This window comes from Hoplias malabaricus, chromosome Y, assembly GCF_029633855.1.
Source record: "Hoplias malabaricus isolate fHopMal1 chromosome Y, fHopMal1.hap1, whole genome shotgun sequence".
Lineage (NCBI taxonomy): Eukaryota > Metazoa > Chordata > Actinopteri > Characiformes > Erythrinidae > Hoplias > Hoplias malabaricus.
This window is the reverse complement of record NC_089820.1, coordinates 79,325,508-79,341,005: the sequence shown is the minus strand read 5'-3', so window position 1 is coordinate 79,341,005 and position 15,498 is coordinate 79,325,508. Positions and strand designations below refer to the sequence as shown.

General features: G+C 43.6%; 1 pseudogene; it reads right to left on the bottom strand.

Moving 5' to 3' along the window:
- The window catches only part of LOC136679682 (receptor-type tyrosine-protein phosphatase mu-like), a 252,906-nt pseudogene that overhangs the window by 89,632 nt on the left and 147,776 nt on the right, over positions 1 to 15,498 (bottom strand).

Here is a 15,498-nt window from a genome sequence, read left to right as displayed (position 1 = left end):
ACTGTGGTAGGAAACACATGCGGACACAGGGAGAACACACCACACTCCTCACAGACAGTCACCCGGAGGAAACCCACACAGACACTGGGAGAACACACCACACTCCTCACAGACAGTCACCCAGAGGAAACCCACACAGACACAGGGGGAACACACCACACTCCTCACAGACAGTCACCCGGAGGAAACCCACTCAGACACAGGGGGAACACACCACACTCCTCACAGACAGTCACCCGGAGGAAACCCACACAGACACAGGGGGAACACACCACACTCCTCACAGACAGTCACCCGGAGGAAACCCACACGGACACAGGGGGAACACACCACACTCCTCACAGACAGTCACCCTGAGGAAACCCACACGGACACAGGGAGAACACATCAAATTAATTTGTATTAAAGAGTTGCACCTACAAATACTGTATTATTTTAACTAAAACTATCCAATCCTATATCCATTACCCTTGCACGATGGCCAGTAGTGAGCTAGAAAGTGGTTACACCTAACATCAGTATGTGTTTTTAACAATAAATAGAGAAAGAAAACTGTCAGGTCATTTTTAAGCAAAGTATAAAGAGAGGCATTTTGACTGACATGATTTTTCCCTTATTTTGACTTGTGAATTAACAGTGAGAATCCATCAGCCCCAAACGATGTCCCCAAACTCGTTCATGGCAGCACATATGAGTGTTTATTTGTGCTATCCTACCTGACTGGTGCTCCCCTGCTTTGGGCCGGTTTGAGGAGGACTGTAACAGTGCTGTCTGTCTGGTTCAGAGACGTCTCTTGATCATAGGCGGGCATAGAAGGAGCTACACACACAGAGACACCAAAGAAAAGAGAGTGTGAAAGGAAATAAGACAGACCGTCACACCAGTCAATAAATGCCAAAGCTCCCGCAGCAACACCACTTTACTCCAGTTAAAAAGGATGCTCTATAAACACCTGACTTCACATCCCTCGTCTGTTCTTTATGGAGAAAGAAGTCAATTAAAACAATTAAATAAACCCTGATCAGCCATAACATTTAAACGACCCCCTTGTTACTACACTCTCTGTCCTTTTAATCAGCTCCACTGACCATAGAGGTGCACTTTGTAGTTCTACAATTACAGACTGCAGTCCATCACCAGCACAGAGCAGGAATCATTAGGGTAGTGGATCATTCTCAGCAGTGACATGGTTGCACTTGTAAATTGGTGGATCACACACTGCTGCTGCAGTGTCACTGCTGGACTGACAATAGTCCACCTACTACTCGTCCAATCCAACAGCACTGTGTGGGCAGTGTCCAGGACCAGAGGACGAACAACACAAACTATGCAGCAACACATGAGCCACTGTCTCTAACTTTACATCCACAAGGTGGACACACAAAGCAGGTGTGTCTAAGAGAGGGGACAATGAATGGACACAATGTTCAAAAACTCCAGCAGCACTGATGTGTCTGATCCAAGGACCCTCTCATATCAGTGCAACAGTGTCCCTGCTGAGAATGATCCACTAGCCCAATAAACCCTTCTCTGTATTTGGTCCTGACCATCTATATTTGTGTGTGTAAAGATTCTCTCCATCCACAGACCTGAGATCTTGGTGGTGGCCTGAGTGATGGCTGGTGGTCCATAGCCCTTGGCTGTGCTGGCTCTCAGTGTGAAAGAGTAGGTGGAGCCAGGATAAAGGCCCAGGAACACATGGCTCGTCTCATTGCCCAGTTTGATCACCTTGCCGCTCTGATTGGAGAGGTCCAGTACCGGGTCAAACGAACTCACTGCTTTATAGGAGATCTGTGGACATGATCAGATTTCATATTCAGTTCCAGACCATCGTTTCAAATGAATGCAGACAAATTATATACTTGAGGATTTTTATTCATGAAAGAATAAAGTTACGTTAAAAACCAAGCACACCGTTGTTTTTCTTGTGAAATTCCCAATAAGTTCGATGTGTCACATGACCCTCTTCCCATTGAAAAAAAACAAAATGGCCGACTTCAAAATGGCCGCCATGGTCACCACCCATCTTGAAAAGTTTTCCCCCTCCCGTATACTAATGTGCCACAAACAGGAAGTTATATATATATATGTGTGTGTGTGTGTGTGTGTGTTATTAATTAATAAGTGGTTCCTCTTGATATTTCAAAGCATTTCAAGCAAAAGTTTGAGGTCAGAAGAAGCCAACATTCTTTCATTTTGACTTTTCTGCAAGTTACCATTTTTAAGCTGAATTACTGTTTGTTCCCAATGAAAATCAAGTACTCTCAGATCTGAAATGAAGCAAGCGGCCCAGGTTTTCAATTGTGCTTGTGAGTCAGTTGCTAAAGTAAAATTTCATGGCCATTTTTCCCCCTTAGAGCACAGTCAGTTTCAACATGTTTTTTGCTGCTTTTATCCCTCACTTGAACTCCCTGTAACCCAGCACAGAAAAACACAAGGACATCAAATCCAGAGAATTTTCTTCAAATGTTTTCTACCCTCCAAAAAGCCTATTAAAGCATATTTTCTTGCCAGCAATACAAATTAATTTGAGTGTTGTTCTAGTCAGTAATACAAAATGCCTTTTATAAGTTCTACCAAATTAATATCCATTATATTCGAAATGCTTCAAGGCTTTTTTCAATTATGCCACTCTATAAAACAGAAACTGATGAAGAGGAGGAAGATTGCATTGTCTGACTGAACTGGAGTGAGGTCTGAACGCTGCACAGAATGTTGTGAGCGTCATATCTGAAATGGATTAACCATTAGAATTACAGCAGGGGAGGCATTCTTTAGCCTGGAAAGGCATTTCCATTTGCAGGCTTTGATGCAGAGGTTTGCAATCAAGTTGCACAATCAGTTGTTCCTGACAGCCTTGATGCTGTTAGTGGCTATTCATTTTATTCCATTTACAAGCAAAGCTCCTGAAACAAGGTGCCAATGCTGGATGTTTGTGGACGCCAACAGAACATTAAAGAGGTCACCTGCTTATTTTAGGGGCATGCATGTATGCAAAGAAGCAGAAGGCCATCTCAGTTTCATACAGAATAGGTGTGTGTTTGTGAGGGAAATAAAATAGGACATCTACCCTGTCCTCCCTGGTTTGAGGAACAAAAATGAGTTGGGGATCTAAAGTGAATAGGGTAAAAAAGAGAGAGAGAGAGAGAGAGAGAGACAGAGAGAGACAGAGAGAGAGAGAGAGAGAGACAGAGAGAGAGAGACAGAGAGAGAGAGACAGAGAGAGAGAGAGAGACAGAGAGAGAGAGACAGAGAGAGAGAGAGAGAGAGAGAGACAGAGAGAGAGAGAGAGAGAGAGAGAGACAGAGAGAGAGAGAGAGAGAGAGAGAGAGAGACAGAGAGAGAGAGAGAGAGAGAGAGAGAGAGAGAGAATGTTCAGAGGAAAAGAGCTGAAATCTGTTTTTGATATCACTGCTTGTCAGAGGAATCTCAGTTTGAACCCTTTGATATTGTCAAATCAAAGGCAGGACTTGACTTCAGGCTTAGTGCTTCTGGGGAACGCAGACCAAATAGAGTCTAAGGCCAGTCCTGTCTGAGTGTGCTTCGAGCACTCTCTCTCTCTCACATACACACACACCTGGGGAAAACTGATGGCCACGACGCTGAGAATTTGGCAGCTCTATTTAAAAAAAAAATTCCATCGAGATGGCTCTGGATCGATGCATGGCCTCTAGCCTCCAACCCCGACAAAAACAAGACGATATTACAGCTAGATTGACGTGTTATGACAACGTAAAGCCCCGCTCGCTCTCCAGAGGTGACTCATCCTGAATCTTTAAACTTTCTCGTTGGACAGGATGATATTACAGAAGGTACAAGGCAGCACTTCAATTTCTCAGTTCTATCTGCGCAACCATGTTATGATAGATTTATGTGGCCTGTAATGTAGTTTAGACACTGCAACAGGCTGCACACCACGAGTCAAGAGCAATCAGTATCAACTGCTTACTATAAGTGGTTTTCCTTTTTTTTACCAGTGATAATAAAAGATTAAATACTGGGAAAAACTGAAGAATGAGGCAAAATTGTTGAACCAATCAAAATAATTTCACTATGACAGCATTCAATAAAAGCAATGTGAAAATAGGGATAACTGAATGGCAGCAGACCCACACAGACAGTCACCCGGAGGAAACCCACGTAGACACAGGGAGAACACACCACACTCCTCACAGACAGTCACCCGGAGGAAACCCACGCAGACACAGGGAGAACACACCACACTCCTCACAGACAGTCACCCGGAGAAAACCCACGCAGACACGGGGAGGACACACTTCACAGACGGTCACCCGGAGGAAACCCACACAGACACAGAGAGAACACACCACACTCCTCACAGAGTCACCCGGAGGAAACCCACACGGACACAGGGAGAACACACCACACTCCTCACAGACAGTCACCCGGAGGAAACCCACACAGACACAGAGAGAACACACCACACTCCTCACAGAGTCACCCGGAGGAAACCCACGCAGACACAGGGAGAACACACCACACTCCTCACAGACAGTCACCCAGAGGAAACCCACGCAGACACAGGGAGAACACACCACACTCCTCACAGACAGTCACCCGGAGCGGGACTCGAACCTACAACCCCAGGGCCCCAGAGCTGTGTGACAGCGACACTACCTTCTGCACCACCGTGCCGCTCAATACCTTTCCTGTTCCTTTCAGACTCTTGTATGCTCTTGCTTTGTTTATTTGACATGAAAAAACATGAAAATACTGCGGAACTTGTTCCACTGGGTGCATGTTTACCTCATACTGCGTGATGACTCCGTAAGTGTGAGCTGGCTCTCTCCATTTGAGAATGATCTTTTCCTCGTAAACACTGGCCTGGATGGAGTCTAGAGGAACCTCCCCTGGCACTGGAGGGAAATAACAAACATACAGAAGTTAAACAAAAAATAAAATAAATCCAAATAAAGTAACCACTCTTGTGACCAAGATTTGGTCTGATTTTTTCAATACTACACAGAATTATACAGTAATCACTACTATAGAGCAAAGACATAAGCTAGTACATAGCAACGAACTGAACTCTGGGTCCACATATGACCCCTTAGGGATTAGGGCGGTAAACTTTTCAGCCTTTTTCCTGTCTTTCCAGTCGATACGGCAACAATGCCCCGTGCTCTTCATTGACTAAAGCCTTTAATAGGTGTAAAGTTGTTTTGACAGATAGCAAGGCTGGTGTGCTTGCTGCTGCTGCTCCACTGCAGGGAAAAGAACCCAGTGCTGGTTCTTATATTAGAAGTGAGCAAGTGCAGCTCTCTGGGGATTAGCAGGCCTTTCAATCTGAGCTCAGTGTTTACTAGAGACAGACCTGCCCCTGTGACCCGTCTCTCTTTAACACACACCGCAAGGCTCTGATCCTCAGGGTGTATGATGCTGAAAGAGATCATCTAAAGGAGGAACATTCCATCCTGCTGCTACATTTTCACCTTGGGGTGTGTACACATTCACGCACTCTCTCTCTCTCTCTCTCACACACACACACACTTCTCTCTGAACAACACAATACTGTGGTTCCTTTTCAACCTTCTCTCTGAACACATCTGAAGTAAACTTAATGGGACTTCACGAGAGAGAGAGTGTGTGTGTGTGTGTGTGTGTGTGTGTGAGAGAGAGCGAGAAAGAGACCATGCTTCCACTCATATCTGAATAAAATAAATAATAAAAAAGAGGTCAATGCAATGCCTCTGCGGCGGCTATTTAATGGAAGACTAAATTAGGCGTCCAAAATATCAGACAATTATTGTGATAAATTACGATTAAAAATGGATTTCTGATGAACACCAGACTCGTATCTGGATTAAAAACCGATGGCTGTATTCATGCTGCAGACATTGTGAACGGTTCTCGTCCCCTTTCTTTTCTGCTTCCTTCTGTAAAAGTTTTTATTTTGACACTGACATTACGTGGGCTGCTGTAAGGTATGATGCCTGTGCCTCACCGTCCTCGTCAGTCTGCAAGTGGATCTCGTCGCTCTCCTTAACTCCCTCGCGGTTGCGAAGCACTAGTTTGACACTGAGGTTGGTGTACGGCGTCAGGTTGTGGATGATGTGCTGGGGCGCAGAGCTCTTGCTGTCGTAGAACACTTCTTCTCGACTCTCCTCTTTACCGCCCGCTCTGGCTCGGTACTGCACCGTCAGACTGTAGTTATGGCAACGGGTCACGTTGTAGCCGAACGGCTCCCAGCGAATGGTCACTTGCCTGGACTTGATGTCCACCACTTTAAGCTGCCGAGGGCCATGCATGGGCTCTGAAGCAGAGACAGAATTTACACTTAATGTAACAACATCACTGTTTCGTCCTCATTAAAAAAAGGAAGAGCAATACAAAAGAGAGTAAAATATATAGAGAATAACAGAACGTTCTATATTTAGTGCTACTGAGTGTGAACAGGATATTAATGCAAATCATGGGGGACAGTTTGACGCAGCTAACAGAGCTCAAACGGACCATAGAGATGGAAAGAACACACGGAGGGGTTTAGATTTTATGTTCTGTAGTGAGACAGCTGTTGAAAAGCTGTCCACGTGGACACACAGAGCCTAGACAGGAGAGGAGGTTTATAGTCCTGCTATACATGCAGGAGAGAAGAATCCATTTGTAGTAAAACACATTTGTTAGTTTGCCTGCGCAGGAGGCTGAAAATAAAACCCAACAATTTGCTCATTGAACGTCTATAAACTGAGGAGTCAGGATAAGTGATGTATTCGTGTGTCATTTTGATGAATTATATTTAAAACATTGTGGCCAAAATCTAATTTTATGTAGAGTTTCTCCTACAGCACAAAGCAGTCAATCGGCACAAAGCCAAGATGTTTATTGTGTAGTAACCTTCCGTCACTCAGAACCCAGCTTGTAAAGCTAATGTAGATAACAGTTAACTGAAGGTTAAGGACATGCCTACATTAGATATGCACACATACTGCTGTTATATGTGGGTTACTTAATACACATAGTCATGATTGTGTAGTGTACTGATAATCTCAAACTATCATGTTGACAACAACAGCTAAAACGGTCAGACACCGCTGGATAACTGGTATTAATTACTTGGCCACAAATGGTTCACTCAGGCGTTGTTCATGCGGTTCTGAATATTTTTGAAAGCATAGATTTGCCCTTAATTTTTCAAAAATTTATAATGTAGAATATGTATATTAGCCTTGCGCCCAACGATTCCGGGTAGACTCCGGACCCACCGTGACCCAGAACCGGATAAGCGTTACAGATAATGAATTAACGAATATGTAAATTTAAAATAATAATAATAATAATAATAGGGCGGCACGGTGGTGCAGCAGGTAGTGTTGCAGTCACACTCCAGGGGCCTAGAGGTTGTGGGTTCAATTCCTGCTCCGGGTGACTGTCTGTCAGGAGTGTGGTGTTCTCCCTGTGTCCGCGTGGGTTTCCTCCGGGTGACTGTCTGTGAGGAGTGTGGTGTGTTCTCTCTGTGTCTGCGTGGGTTACCTCCGGGTGCTCCGGTTTCCTCCCACAGTCCAAAAACACATGTTGGTAGGTGGATTGGAGACTCAAAAAAAAAAGTGTGAGTGTGTGTTGCCCTGTGAAGGATTGGCGCCCCCTCCAGGGTGTGTTCCCGTTTTGCGCCCAATGATTCCAGGTAGGCTCTGGACCCACCACGACCCTCAATTGGATAAGCGCTTACAGATAATGAATGAATGAATAATAATAATAATAACTCATTTAGAAATTGGCACCACTCCTTGGTTAAAATTTTTTAATGGTAAATCTCGAAAAAATCTCCAAGCTTATGTCCCAGGCTTATGATAAAAAGATGAAATATTAGTACGTTATATATTTCTATCAAATATCTTCATAACGTCCATTTACATGAAGGAGAAAAAGGTCTACATTTTCACGTTGTTCGCCGAACTCTCAGACAACACACATTCAAGCTGCGGAGACTGTTGACCCTCTGTTTGGGCGGATGTGAGGGGGGCAGAAAGATCAAAGGCAGAACTATCAGGAGCCCTGATGAAAGGAGGACACCTCGGCTTCTAATCGGACACGAGACAGAACGACGGAGCGAGTGAGAAGAATGAAAGAGGATGAAGCAGGAGAGATGGATTCCTGTAGAAAGATGTAAGAGTAGTGCAGCACACATATCACACTCAGGTTCACTCGCACAGCCCCACTCCCTCCTCCGCTGTATTGACACAGACAGAACAGGACTGGCTCTGTGCAAAGGCCAAAACCCTGCTGACATCCCATAATCTCTAATCACAGCCACTTCTACCCTACTCACCTCTCTGTTCCTCTCTCTCTCTCTCTCTCTCTCTCTCTCTTCTTTTGCATTGTCAGCTTCCTTCTCTTTTCTCTCAATACTCTTAATCTAGCCCTCTCTCTCTCTCTCATACACCCTGACAACCAAGCACATATACTAAACACACTCTCAATCTTCCTTTACTTCTCTTTCTTTCTCCATTCACCGACTTCTATTCTTTCATCTGTCTCCACACTTTCCTCTTTCTCCCTCTCTACACCTTCTTCTTTCCTCTCTCCCTCAGTAAAACCCTGTTTTTTCTATCCATCTCTCACTCAGTCTCACTCATCTCTACCTCACCTTTCTCTTCTCTCTCCACCTTCGCTGTCTGTTTTTTTCCTCTAGTTCTTTATTCATTCACCCCCCCTCTCTCTCTTTCTCCCTCCCTACATCCCCCACATTCCTCTTTCCCTCTTCTCACTCCATAGCGCTCTCTCTCTCTCTCTCTCTCTCTCTCTCTCTCCGTCTCCATCTCTTCCCCTTATCACCCTCTGGTTCCTCACTATCTCTCGACATCCTTTTTTTCCCTCACTCTCCTCGTGTCTCTCTCCATCTCTCTCTGTGTCTCCTCTACCACCCCCACCCCTTCTCTCCCTGGACAGAGAGGCACACCGTAATACGATCAATTTCCATCCAGGTTAAATTTGAAGTCCATTTCTCTGGAACTTAACATTTTCCCACCTATTAGATCCAGCCAGGGCTCAATTTCCTCCTGCCCCTCTGGAGACACACACACAGACACAGAGACACACACACAAGCGTGCAAACATACACACAAAAGGCTGTGTTTTGTGTGGCCATATTTAGGATTCTGGTAATGGTGAGCAACACTTGTTTTCTTCTCTCTCTCTCTCTCTCTCTCTCTCTCTCTCTCTCTCTCTCTCTCTCTCTCTCTCTCCCTCTCTCTCTTAGTGACTTAAGTCACTGTGGTAAAGGACACAACTCTGATAGTGTCCAGTCATTAGCCACTGATTGAGCTGTTGGACTGAAACACATGAGAATACAGTGAGAGTTTACTGAAGAAAGCAAAGTTAAATTAACCCTCAGTATCTGTTAATAGCGGACGATGTGGGACCACATCAAAAAAAGAAAATGTGAATGTAATTAAGGGCACCGGATTCACTTAAAGCCTTGGTGGTCTGGGCCGGTCCACGTCTGCCATTTTCGAGCCGAGCTGCGCTCAGAGGATTGCCACGGCAGCGACTCTGATTGGATCTGTGTGAGACTCTAATACTGCTAATGAGAGTCAGACAAAGACGACTCTGGGGGGAGAAGAGCCAGGGAACGTCGGAGAATTACCCAGCTGCCCACAGCACTATGCAATAAACAAGCTCCGAATTCAACCACATCCGTCCTCCAAGCAAGATCACTGTTAGATAAACCCCATCCGTTCAAACTGATACTGAACAACATTATTAAACTGCCTTTCATGTCCAAACTGAAACGCTTGATTTTATCCTAAATACATTTTGTTTAAAAACTCTGCCATGCTTCCTATCAGTGTATTACAGCTGCACAAGGCTTCCTTCTTTGTAGAATGCATAGTGCTTTGTCCTGTGAGACCACAATTCTGACACATCCTAAAGGTTCTGAATGGATCACCTCCAGAGGACATACTTCCACTGCTCCACAGCCCAACACTGGGGGAGTGGGCATGGTGGGGTGGTCTAACTTCTCTACGATTAGGTGTGGTGACCTTAAAGTAACACTTAATAAGATGTGTCAATTTTGCTACACTTTTAAGTCATTGTAAAACTAAAAGTGGAGTTAGGTCTGGATAATACGATGAAAACATTTATATCACAATATATTTGTTAATTTCGCTTGATATTATACAATTACAACACTGATATGAACAATAAAAAGCCACAGAATAACCTCAGTGACTGATGCTGTATATTGTATATATCGTATATCGAAATATTGAAAATGTGTTATATCATGTTATTGAAATTTTTAATATTGTGATATATATATATATATAAGTATATTGTCCAGCCCTGGTGGGTGTCACGCCTTTGTCCTGTCATATCTGTTTTCCCCGCCATGTTCTCATTTAGCACATGGCTCTGTTTGTTATTGTCCATGTCTCCGCCCATGTCCCGCCTTTGTTCCTCCTCCTCATCAGTGTCGTTTGTAATCCGTCCCCCTCGTTATCTGTCTCAGGTGTCTCTTGTCTATGTAATGTATTTAAGTTTCCTTGTCTTGCTTCCTGTTGGTCGGTCATTCGTTTCCCATGTCGAGTTTCTTGGTCTAGTCTGTCTTTACTATCATTCGTTTCCAAGTCTAGTCTGTCTCAGCTGTTCCTCGTTTCGTTTCTCCGTTATCGTTTCCACTGTTATCATGTTGTTTCCGTAGTTCCCTGTCTTTGGATTGTTATACTCTTTTGTTAATAAAGTAACTGTGTTTTAGCGTGTGCGTCCGCCCCGTGAGCCTGACAGAATGACCGACCAACAGGAAGTAAGACAAGGGAACTTAAATACATTACATAGACAAGAGACACCTGAGATAGATAACGAGGGGGACGGATTACAAACGACACTGAGGAGGACACTGATGAGGAGGAGGAACAAAGGTGGGACATGGGCGGAGACATGGACAATAATAAACAGAGCCATGTGCTAAGTGAGAACATGGCGGGGAAAACACATGACAGGATAGTGGGGGGTGGTTTCCTACCCTTCTCCAAAAGTTACATAGTGCAGTTTCTGCAGGGGAAAACTCAGAGTATCAATGACAGAGGCTCTATTCTCCATATTACAGGTCGGTTAAGCATCACAATGATTTTGAATCTGTAATTCTAAGGTAAAAATTATACCCAGTGTTCTTTTAAACTCATGTTTGTTGTCATGGTTTATTGTGGAGATTGTAGTGTGTGCATATGTAAATCTGTGTTCACAAATGGCACACCTTAAATTAATGCAATTCACTCCAAACCTTTGGACATACAGAGTACAGACTGAAGCGCTGTCATCCCTATTACAGGTCAGTGAAGCTTCACAATGATTTTGAAGCTGTATTTTTAGCATAAACAAACTACCTAGTGTTCCTTTAAGTCGCTGGAGCCAACATTATTCCCTGCTTTCCCTTCAACTGGGTTAGGCCTGGTTGCTGCTTGCTACTGGCTATACCTACAGAAAATAGTAGTTTCTGAATTATTAAGTACGCGTATACAGCAGAACCAAAACAGAAAAAGAGGTCAAACAGCCAGACCCCAAATGGAGAATGCAAAACAACATATGGGGGGCTTCGTGAGTGTGGCATAGGCTATGTCTGAGGGGGCTAATAAGAAAAAAGAAAGCTACTGGAGTGGAATATGAGCTCGGTATTAAGCAGTGCTGTGAAGTTACCATCTATGAGAAGCATTTCATCATTTATTCACATGACCAATAAGCATCTATGAAAAAAAAAATGACATTTAGAAAGGTCATGGGTAGTGGGGGAAAAGCTGACCAGGCAGATTCAGAGCCCTTCCACCCTCAGCCCCCCCTCATTATAGAACCATTCTCATTCTGACAAATAGGAGCTGATCTCTGTGAACAGGTCAGCTGCATCAATAAATAATAGTGACCAACCTGGATTAATGTAACACAGAGACCAAAGCATTAAAGACATTAGTGTGATCTGCAGGTTCTTGTAGCCTGTAGAGTGTGTGCGCAGCGGTGGTGGTGTACCAGAACTATTCGAGTCAAACCTTCAGTTTGGGCCATAGACTTTAAAGCCAAAAATAAAGGATAGTATTTCTGATAGTGAATTTGAATGGTTTTAAGTGTTATTTTACCTGGACTAGACACTAAACACTGTCATACAACCTAATACAAGGGTGCTTTTCCACTGCCAGGGACCGGCTCGACTCGGCTCTACTCGCTTTTGGAACTGGTGACATCGCAAAACCCCGTCTGTAATGGGAAGCACGGGCTTTGAAAACCACAACAATGCCAGTTTACTCACTGTGAATTCACGTGTTGTTTGTGTTTCTTTTTTTTTTGACTGAACATGGCTCCACGCCCCAGTTCTCACCGATCAGGTTTCCTTGTTACACTTGTCGCAAAAAATTTTCATTGTCCACTGACTAAAGGAGCGTTTAAACCTCTTTAAAACAATACAGTTTTAGTCAATGTTACTTCACGTTAAATTTTACAAACGTTGAGTGCATTTTGACAGATCTCTCTGGCCAGTGAAGGACAGGCGCCCCCTCCAGGGTGTATTCCCGCCTTGTGCCCAATGATTCCAGGTAGGCTCGGGACCCTGAACAGGATAAGCGTTTACAGATAATGAATGAATGAATAATTAACAGCAATGTTTTAAATTAAGATGTAAATTTATTACATAAAAGACATATATATATATATATATATATATATATATATATATATATATTAATTCATTCATTCATTATCTGTAACCCTTATCCAGTTCAGGTCCTCACAGTCACCCGGAGCGGGAATCGAACCCACAACCTCCAGGTCCCTGGAGCTGTGTGACTGCGAGACTAACCTGCTGCACCACCATGCCACCCCATATATATATATTTTTAATGTAATTTTGTTGTTTTTTGTTCCGAAAAATCATTAGCTCTTTTCTGTAGAAAGCCCTGGTAGTGGGTGTTCCCAGTGGTGCACAGACCATATAGTAGTATCTGCAGCTTCTTATGGTCGCTGTGTGTGTGTGTCTGTGTGTGTGTGTGGAAAGAGAGTTGATTCTTTTTCATTAACGTCAATAAGAAACCATGTGGCCACATTTGTCTTCTTTACAATTTTCTCACTTCAGGATTTAAAAATACAGCATTGATTTTTTAGATGCTTTACAGGAGCGAAAAATCGAGACTGCTAGTGGGTTTAATTTTTTTTTTTTTTTACCTCAGAATCAAAGTGCGACTTTAAAAGCTATTGATTTCTGGAACAATCTACTGAGTACACACTGCGACTTTAGACTTAAGAAAATGTCTGAAATGTGACCTGCGAGCACAATTGTGTCAAATTATGTCAATATCCATTCACAGAGTTATTCTTGCTTTCTTATTTCCTGATGTCCCTCCTTTTATTGATGGGCCACTATTTTTGAGGACGGCTGAAGAAAACAATAATCCCGCACAATGCAATCCGCTGCATCTGGGGGAAAAAAAAAATTTCAAATGGTCTCACTTATAGACAAAACCGGCTGCAACTAGTAATTTAATGCCACTCTGCCATCGAGAGGCTCCAATCTTCGCAGAAACAAATTTTCTCTAAACATTTTCAATTGAAACATACCGCAAAGAAAGAGTCAAAGAAAATAAACAGAGTGGGGGGCAAAGAGAAAGAGGGAGGGAGAGTGTGAGAGAGAGAAAGGATGAAAACAGACCCCCTGTGTGTGTGAACGGGGCGTTTCAGGAGAGCCATCCAGAAAATAGAAGTTTTAAATCTGTCCATTTGCGGAACTATCAGCTGTCCACACTGAGCGAGCTGGGGGTGAGGAGGAGCGTCCAGGCACAGAAATCACATTACACACACACACACACACACACATTAATGCAGTATAGAGTGCATCTGAACCAAAGGGGAAGGTTCGGATGTTGGGCGGGGGGGGGTTACATTCCTCATTTCCTTTTTCTTTTTCCGGAAGTTTAACGTCCAGTTTTCGCGGATCTCACGTTTCCATTGTCACGTTTCTTTATTAAGTCACAAGGACCGACCTGGCACTGAGAGCCGTGCGGCTCCACACTCGTCTCCGGTCGTTTCTCCACGGTGAGAAACCTGACTTTGGACACAGTTGCCTCTCGACTGAGGCAGTAATGATTGCTGCATCATTAAATCAACATATGAAGTAACAGAGATGTGCGGACGGGGACATTTTCCAGGATATTAACGCGCTACCTTTACAGGGCAATGAAACTTTCTGTAATTAGCACAGTGCTACGCTTTATGCCCAAGTGCTCACTTTTACTGCCGCGGTCAGTCTTTCATTACGAGTCGAAGAGAGATGGGCTAATCATCAAATTAACACACCTGCGCACCAGGAGTGTAAAAACGGATCAATGAATCAAGGCACATTGATCTGGAGGTGATACAACTGCGTTGATTCTGAAAAGATTAGAATTGACTACAATACATGACGATATTTAATAATGTACTGGGAGTATATTTAAGCAGTAACACACTCGAGGTTGGTGCAATAACGTGAGATATGGACACTGGTGTTCTGCGGTCATAGATCAGTTCACCAGTGCCGGTATCTCATGGTATAGCATCAACATCGAGTGTATAATTGCGATTATGCCACAGTGTAATCCACTGTTTAATATTAGGCTTTAAGATCATGAACACAGTGAAAATTTGGTTTTTGATCTTTTCTATGAACTCTGGATCTTTAACTTGTGTGATGTTGGACCCGTCCAGGATTTCTGAACTTTGGTTCTCTCCAGGAGCCGGTCCGTGTTCACACCAGATTCGTTGGGAAACAAGGCTGCATTATTCAGAGCTGCTCTCTGTTCAAATCAGGATAGAATCAGAGATAAATGCATCATGTGAATAATAAAAATCATGGTTTAAACATTGTTTACAGCGGATTCAGATCGTAGTGATATCTATAACACACTAAACGATGCTGAGGTCTCTTTATTTACGTTAAAAATTAGTATTTTGGAGTCCCACAGCCGTGCTGCTGAGCTGGGGAATGAGGGCAGTGGAGAAAAAAGACGCGCCTCGACTCGAGTTAAACACAATCACAGAAACCACATAGACGTAGAAATTTACTGCTTTTTTTATACATATATTTACTTTCATTTACAAATCAGAAAGCAGATAATGGTCCACTTCGCCATAACTCTACTCTGTTCAAAAAATGAACCGGTTCCTGGAAAAAGTCCAGGCACAGCTCTGTCTTATAAGCGCTGGTGTCGTTGCTAGGTTACATGTATTTTGCGAAGTGATACCTGAAGTGCTTCGGTCAGAGTGCCATTATCGTGTAATATTGACACTCCTGGAATGTCTCCCAGCTAATCACAATGGCAGGGTCGGAACTAATTGTGGTATAATAAAAATTGTGTAACTGTATCTTGTTTCATTCATTCATTCATTATCTGTAAACCTTATCCAGTTCAGGGTCGCGGTGGGTCCAGAGCCTACCTGGAATCATTGGGCGCAAGGCAGGAACACACCCTGGAGGGGGCGCCAGTCCTTCACAGGGCAACACACACACACATTCACTCACAC